The sequence below is a fragment of the Prionailurus bengalensis genome, chromosome B1 (genome assembly GCF_016509475.1).
Source record: "Prionailurus bengalensis isolate Pbe53 chromosome B1, Fcat_Pben_1.1_paternal_pri, whole genome shotgun sequence".
NCBI classification, from domain to species: Eukaryota; Metazoa; Chordata; class Mammalia; order Carnivora; family Felidae; genus Prionailurus; species Prionailurus bengalensis.
In genome coordinates, this window is record NC_057344.1 from 136,153,614 (window position 1) to 136,162,012 (window position 8,399).

The following is an 8,399-nucleotide window of genomic DNA, read 5'->3' on the forward strand; positions in this document are numbered from 1 at the left end:
TGCAGGGAGGAAACTAGCTACAAATTGCCCATAAATCCATAAGCACAAAAATGCCAAGTCTTTAAAGTTTGTTTCTGCTCATAGCATCTACATTTTCAATAGCCACTAGACAAGCAGCTGGACCTTCTATTAAAGTGTAATTTATTTTTAGGGCACCTGGGTGGCTCAGTCGGTTAAGCATCTGACTCTTGATTTCAGCTCAAGTCATGATCTCTGGGCCGACAATGTGGAACCTGCTTGGGATTCTCTCCCCTTCTCCCTCTGCCTCGCTCTCTTTTTCTCTCTCTCTCAAATTTTTGAGAGGGTTAGTATACAAAACCTATAAAGAACTTACCAAACTCAGCACCCAAAAAACAAATTATCCAGTGAAGAAATGGGCAGAAGACATGAAGAGATGCTTTTCCAAAGTAGACATCCAGATGGCTAACAGACACATGAAAAGATGCTCAACATTACTCACCATCAGGGAAATACAAATCAAAACCACAATGAGATACCACCTCACACCTGACAGAATGGCTAACATTAACAACACAAGAAATAACAGGTGCTGGTGAAGATTTGAGAAAGGGGAATACTCCTGCACTGTTGGTGGGAATAAAAACTGGTGCAGCCACTCTGGAGAACAATACAAAGGTTCCGCAAGAAACTAAAAAATAGAACTACCCTACAATCCAGCAATTGCACTACTAGGTATTTACCCAAAGGATACAAAAATACAGATCCAGAGGGATACGTGCACCCCAATGTTTATAGCAGCACTATCAATAATAGCAAAACTATGGAGAGAGCCCAAATGTCCATAGACTGGTGAATGGATAAAAAAGATGTGGGATAGATAGATAGATAGATAATAGAATATTACTCAGAATCTTAGCTTTTGCAATGACATGGATGGAGCTAGAATGTATTATGCTAAACAAAATAAGTCAATCAGAGAAAGGCAAATACCTTATGATTTAACTCATATGTGGAATTTAAGAAACAAAACCAAAGAACATATGGGAAAGGGAGCAGGAGACAAAAGGGAAACAAACCACAAGAGACTTTTTTTTAATGTTTATTTATTTTTGAGAGAGCACAAGTGGGGGAGGTGCAGAGAGAGAGAGGGTAACAGAGGATCCTAAGCAGTCACTGAACAGCAGTGACCCAACGTGGGGCTCGAACTCAAATTGTGGGATCATGACCTGAGCCAAAGTCAGATTCTCAACTGACTGAGCCACCCAGGCACCCCAGAACAACAAGAGACTCCTTTTTTTTTAATTTTTTTAATACTAAAAAAATTTTTAATTGTTTTATTTATTTTATTTATTTTATTTTTTAATTTATATTTATTTTTGAGACAGAGAGAGACAGAGCATGAGCAGAGGAGGGGCAGAGAGAGAAGGAGACACAGAATCTGAAGCAGGCTCCAGGCTCTGAGCTGTCAGCACAGAGCCTGATGCGGGGCTCAAACTCATCAACCACGAGATCATGACCTGAGCTAAAGTTGGAAGCTCAACTGACTGAGCCACCCAGGCACCCCCACAAAAGGCTGTTAATGATAGAAAACAAACTATGGTTTGATGGAGGGAGGTGGGTGGGAGATGGGCTAGATGGATGATGGGTAATAAGGAGGGCACTTGTTATGATGAGCACTGGATGCTGTATAAAGTGATGAATCACTGAATTTTATTCCCAAAACCAATATTTCACTGTATGTTAACTAAAATTTAAATTTAAAATAAAGGAAAAAATAAAATAAAAAAACAAGCTCACTAAAAAATGATACTGAGAGAAAGAAAGCACTTATCTGAAATTATCTTCCTTTAAACTCAGGTAGAGAATTAAGAACACTTCCAATTCAAAGTTTTGAGCACAAAATCCAGGTATGCCCTGCCATGCACTTGCTGTTTTGATTGAAGATTAACTTAGAAGTCAGTGGAAAGAATCCACCATCTAACAGAATAGCAAACCACAAAATGGTTGTCTCCTGTGAAGAAGCCAGTAACTTTGTATTTGATGTTTCCACTTTGGCTCATTTCCAACTGCTAGGCATTTGGATTCCTAAAATTTTCTTCAGCACTTATTAACTAATTATTTATTGGTCAAAGGGACTGGAACTGTTTCTCCACACATAAACTGGTCTTGGTCATCAATGACTTTTATAATGAGAGAACAACTAAAACACATTGCCACATCTTTCCCAGTCTCCAAATCTTTCTTGGTGATGGAGAAGTCATCTCCACACAAGCAGGGGTAGAAAAACATCACTGAGTCTTCATCTTACTGGAAGTCCTCAATGTCCACCTCATTGTGAAAACCACCATTGTCACTGGGGCCAACAAAAGGCCATCACTCCAGCTACCCCCGCCACCTGACACCATCCAGCCAGTATAACCTCATGGGCACTGGCCAAGCCAGGTGTAATCACCAGAGGAACTCTAAAGTATAACTTTACATAGAGTAATGAATTACTGAATAGATGAGGAAACTATGAATTACTCAATTATCCTCTTATTGTTTAAGTCTTGAAAAAAATATTTCCCTAAGCTACAAATATTACAAGAAAGATTTCAGTTTGTTTACAAACTTATACATAAAGTAAAACACACCTGGCTTTTCATCTTTCTGGCTCCAAAGCCAGAACAAGTAAGATAAGAACAACTAAGATAACATCGTGGCTTAAAAGTATGTATTTTCAAAGATAGCAAAGTAAGTCACATCTCCCTGAAATTGAAATCGCATATTAATAATTTAGTTCAAGACCATTCTTCTTTTTTCTTATAATGTTGCTAAACCATGTTTTCTCCACCTTTTATTTCAGGTAGTTAATCTTCTGGACACGCAGTCAAATTGACTTTTGTTTGATTTAGCTCACCATTCTATCCTGCCCTCATTCTTTGGAATACTGGTTCTGCCAGCCAGCTGCACATACCTCCCTCCCAGCTTTGGACCATCCTTAGGTGAGCTGTGGATATTCTGATGGGTACATTTTATTTCTGCACTAGGACTGAGTCCCTTGAAACTCTAGAAACAAAATGCAGATATAATAAAAATAAAACCTTACAAAGCGTGACGGTAAAGTAATGCTTAAGTATTGGCAATGTTATTAGAGTATCTGTATAGCTTCTCAAGATTTGTGCTTTGGTTTGTTATAGTTGGGGTTTCTTCCCCAGCTTTAGTGTGTAATAAATGACATATAACTTTGTATAAGTTTAAGGTTTACAATGTGATGACTTGATGTACATGTATATTGTGAAATGATCGCCATCATAAGGTTAGTGAACACAAGATTCGCACTTTCGAATGCATTCATTCTGCATTTATACTTCCAAGTTGTTCAGATTAATGTATATGCCTCATCTATTGATACACCAGTGAACCAATGTGGCATTATTAAAAGACAATCTACTCAGTACTGTATATAGTAACTATGAAGCCTAATACTATGTAAGTGAAAAATTAATAAACAACAAACAAGATCCTTGTTAGAGCCCAGCCTCAGTGGTAACAAAGGCTGTTAACATTAGGATTCAACTCAAGAGGTGAAGCCAGACCACTGGTTATGACCTTACAGCCATCAGGCATGAGATATTGCACATTTAACAAGGAGATGGGCTTAGGGGGACCCAGCTGATGGAGGATTTAAGAGAAGGTCATCACAAAAGACTCTCAGTTAAAGAGATGAAAGCTGCAGTGTAAAATCAGGCAGGAATCAGAGCTGAAGGCTGAGCAGGTAATCAAAGCAAGAACAAGACAGAATGTGCGAACCATCCTGAATTCCTATGATATAAACAACCAGCTGTTAGGGAACTTAATCCATCAAAACTAATTAAGGAAAACAGCAGAACATTTTTAGGTTGCTAGCTCTTTAGGAGCCCACACGTGCCAATAATTTACCTGAAATGGGTAGACCTGATCTCATGCTGGAAGTGACCCTACAGGAGCCCTGGACAGGGAATTCCGAAGAGTCTAAAAGTCCCACCGTGTGCCAGCTGCAGGTAGGCAGCAAGCCCACCTGGTACAAACATATTCACTAAGGTCATACCTTCAACTGAGTGATTCCTGACACATAAATAATTTTAAATTAAAAAGAAAAAAATAATAAGGTGACATTAATTTTAATAATATTTTTATTTAACTATATATTTGCAAAGCATCATTTAAACAACTAATCAATATTTAAAAATAGTGAGATATTTTACTTTGTTTTTCATACTAAGTCTTAAAATCCTGGGTGCATTTGCACTTACAGCCTGTATCATCTGGCCTAGTCACGTCGCCAGTGCTTAATAGCTGCCTGTGGTTAGTAGCTACCACAATGGACAGGGAACAACTGAACTAACACTCAAATATGTCTGTTACAGCCTTCAAATGATATGTGAGAGGAAAAAAAAATAATGGCCACTCCCATTTGTAAATCACATCACAATCTAAGAAATGTTTTAATATTTGATCTCCTAGAATCCAACACAATAACCTATGGGGTTGGTATGACAAATATTATTACCATCTCTGGCTGGCAGATCAGAGAACTTAATAACTTAAGATCTTTATAAGATTACAATCCTAGTAATAAACTTGAACCCAAGTCTTCTGTCCAGAAATTAGGTTACCCCAGAGAGATTAAATGAATTGCCAAAGGCTAGCCACTGTGTCAGTTGCAGAACATGAATTAAAATCTGGGCCATTTTAATGAGAAAGAATGAAATCTGGCCCTTTGTAGCAACGTGGATGGAACTGGAGAGTGTGATGCTAAATGAAATAAGCCATACAGAGAAAGACAGATACCATATGTTTTCACTCTTATGTGGATCCTGAGAAACTTAACAGAAACCCATGGGGGAGGGGAAGAAAAAAAAAGAAGAGGTTAGAGTGGGAGAGAGCCAAAGCATAAGAGACTCTTAAAAACTGAGAACAAACTGAGGGTTGATGGGGGGTGGGAGGGAGAAAAATAAATAAATAAATAAATAAATAAATAAATAAATAAATAAATAATAAAAAATATTTTAAAAAATAAAAATTTATATAATAAACTAAAAAAAAAAATCTGGGCTATTTTACTCCCAAACCAATGCTCTCATTACCACAGCAACATTGCAGGGGTCCTCGTACTTATATACACAATTCTCAAGACTCCATCACTAGTCATACTAATAACCCCTAGGCTATTCTTACTTGAACTACTATTTAGGGCCTATTCAATAGAGTGATATAATTCTTCAGCCCTCTCTCTTCATTTATATGTCACAGGAGTGTTTTAATGGAGTCTTAGTTTTTTTATGGCAAGAATAGGAACCTGTAATTTGAAGAAGCATTTGCAACAAATTGCTAAAGGTATCCTTTTAAATAGTGAAATGCACAAGATTAAGCTTAATGTGATCCCATTTTTGTAAAACAATGACCAAATATCTTTCTATAGCTATATATTTAAATACATATAACAAATGTATTTACGTCTTTATACTTACAATAGTGTACAGAAGAAAAATTCAGGAGAAAAACAAAGCAGATGGTTATTTGGGGGCTGGGAGAACTATAGTAATAGGTAAAGACAAGTAGGGAAGGGAGAAGCAAATAAAAAATAACAAAGGGAAAAAACTGCATCTACAATATGACTCTATTTATAAAATAGTAAGCTTGTGCATGTATATACTAAATGTACATATATGTTTATGTGTATATATACACACACATATGTGCATATAATTGTATATATTTTTGTGTTATTATATATACACAGGTATATATGTTTTTAAATGATCTCTTTACAGTCATGTCATGTGAATAGTTTGGAGCTGAAATCTAGGCACCAGCATGATCAATTACCTTTTTAAAATTTTAAGCACAGACACTAGACAATTTGCTCGGATTTCAGGAATGTAAGTTTTTAATACTTTCCATATAGTTCAATGATTACTCTGAAAGACAGACTCCATAGACTGAAATGTTAATCAGGAGAAACTACTTACTGACCCCTTACTATGTGCCAGGTACGGGCACTAGGCACACAGCAATGAATAAGACAAAGGCTCTATGCTCAAAGAGTTCATATTTTAATGTGGGGAAGTGGACAATAAACATAGACATGTGAGTTGTGCTAATTTCAGGAACTTTTAAGTGCACTGAGTAAGACATAGTGACAATTTGGTGTAAGTCTGAAAAATGATAGGCTGTGGTCAGATTCAGGATATAATCTGGAAATATGGGCAACTGGACTTGCTGGTGGATTCAACAGGGACAATGAATGAAAGAGGATTCAACAACAATTTCCACAATTTTGGCCTGAACAACCACTGGATGGATGACAGTACCATTTGCTGGTATGTGGAAGGATTGAGAGAGAATAGATTTTTATTTCTTTTTGAGAAAACTAGGAGTTTTGACCATGTTAGATTAGAAAAGTCTAAAAGACACCCAAGTGAAAATGTTAAGTAAGCAGTCAGAGTATACTTCTGATGCTCAGGACAGAGTTTAGGGTGGAGCTAAAAATTTGGGAGCCATCAGCACAGAGATGGTATTTAAAGCCATGGGACTAAACAGGCTCTCCTCAGGAAAGTGTAACTAGAAAAGATTACGGAGCTGAAAAAAAACTCTGGGGCAATCCAACATTTAGAGATGTGCTAAAGACAGGGAGCTGGAAAACCTAAGAATGATTTGAAGAAGCAAACTGATCAAGAACACAAGTCAAGAGCAACAGAGGAGGAAAGGCAGAATATGTGGCTAACAATACAGGTGGGTGGTAGAAACATGAAGCATTTCTTGTTGGTGGCATCTCTTTTCTCTAGGAAATACAAAGCCAAGTTATCAGTTGAAAGTAAGAAAGAATAAGTAGTGTCTTGAAACTGAAGGGTTAAAGAGAAGATATGAAAGAGTCATCTAGGGAGGCGAAAGGTGAATTTACTGGAAAAGTGAAATAGAATTTTCTGAGTGTCTGATGATTTTGAGATCTGGGGTCCTAAACCTGAGGCAAGGCCTGTGAGCAGCATAGTGTAATTATTATCCCGCGCCATTCACCTGCTCTGGTGTAGGGCCAGGATACACAAATAACTGGGGCTAGGAGGGACTCACGTTTGCTTAGGTGCATACAGAAGGGGGTCAAGAGAGTTAAAGATGTTACTGAGGGAATGGCTATAGAGCCAAAACACGGAATCTAATTTGGAGAAAAAGGGGAGGGAGGACATTAACAGGTTTAAAACAGCAAAATGTGGAACAATTGATAGGAAGTCTTTAAGATGTAGCACTATCAAGTGGATATAGGCTAAGAGGTAGTGGTCAGCAGGCTGGGAGGCAAAATCAAAGAGGAAAGTGAGATGCGGGAGGTGGTGCAGTCACCAGTGATACCAGCTTCAGATATAAGTAAATATACAAGTCAGGAAAATGGAGAGGAGGAAGAGATTCCTGAAGCAGCTGAGAGCAGAACTCAGCAACAAGAGAAGAATGAGCCACAATCACAGTCACCCAGGAACCGGTAGTGAGAGGAGGCACCTGAGAGGAGGGTAGATGGCACCACAAGGTGAAGTAATGGTAACATCTGAAGTTGGGAACTAAAGAACTAGGTATTTAAAGAGACAAAAAGAGATTTGTAGGCAATGAAGAAAAATAAGAAGCCATCTATTCACCTCCAAGCCCTGAAGTGCACACGGAGCACGAGAAAAAACATAGCTACTTCTGGAGGGACTGCAGAGGGAGTGGTACCAGTAAAAGCTGGTGTCACTTGAACAAGAATGTCATAGGAACGATCAGACAAGGGGCGGAGGTGTTGAGCCGCTTACAGGTGACAGACCCTAGGCTCCCGAAGACAGAGTGGAAGAGTCTGGACAGGGAAAGGCAGAAGAGAGCATCAGACCAGAGTATGCTCTGAGCAATGAGAGGAGAATTGTTTTTGAAATAATGGATAATCTGGAAGGTCTCATCATGTAATGGCAAAACTTAAGGTAAGCAGGGATGTGAGGTTTGTGGGAACTGGCCCTGAGAACGTTGGCCCCCTCAGCTCATGACCATGGGAAGTGACATTGGAGAGAACTCAGTGGTTCCTGCCTGCAGCTGGAGAGTTCCAAGTAATGTCCTCAGGACTGGCAGTCCTTTTATATATAAATGTTTTTTCCCCTCATCAAAGGGACAAAGAACTAGGCTGAATACTAAACAAGGCAAAAACCTAGGATGTGAAAGCAGAAATAGAAGTAGGAAAGTACTTAGGGACAGATTCCATAGCACTATAGGTTTCTAAAAGTACAAATTGATGTAATTTGCAACTGTGAACACTGCCACCAACAAAAACAACAACTAAAAAAAGAACAAGATGTCCTAAAGCACAAGGCTTCTCTCCTCCAACAGGAGTTCTGGGAGGAAACTGGGCTGGAAGGTGAATAAATCATGTACTTTCTCTGCCTGTATCAGTTATGACACTTTTGCTG

The 8,399-nt window shown here is 38.5% G+C and overlaps 1 pseudogene; it reads right to left on the reverse strand.

Moving 5' to 3' along the window:
* Positions 1-2,058: 2,058 nt before the first annotated feature.
* On the reverse strand, positions 2,059-4,247 carry LOC122469206 (annotated as a pseudogene).
* Positions 4,248-8,399: the final 4,152 nt, after the last annotated feature.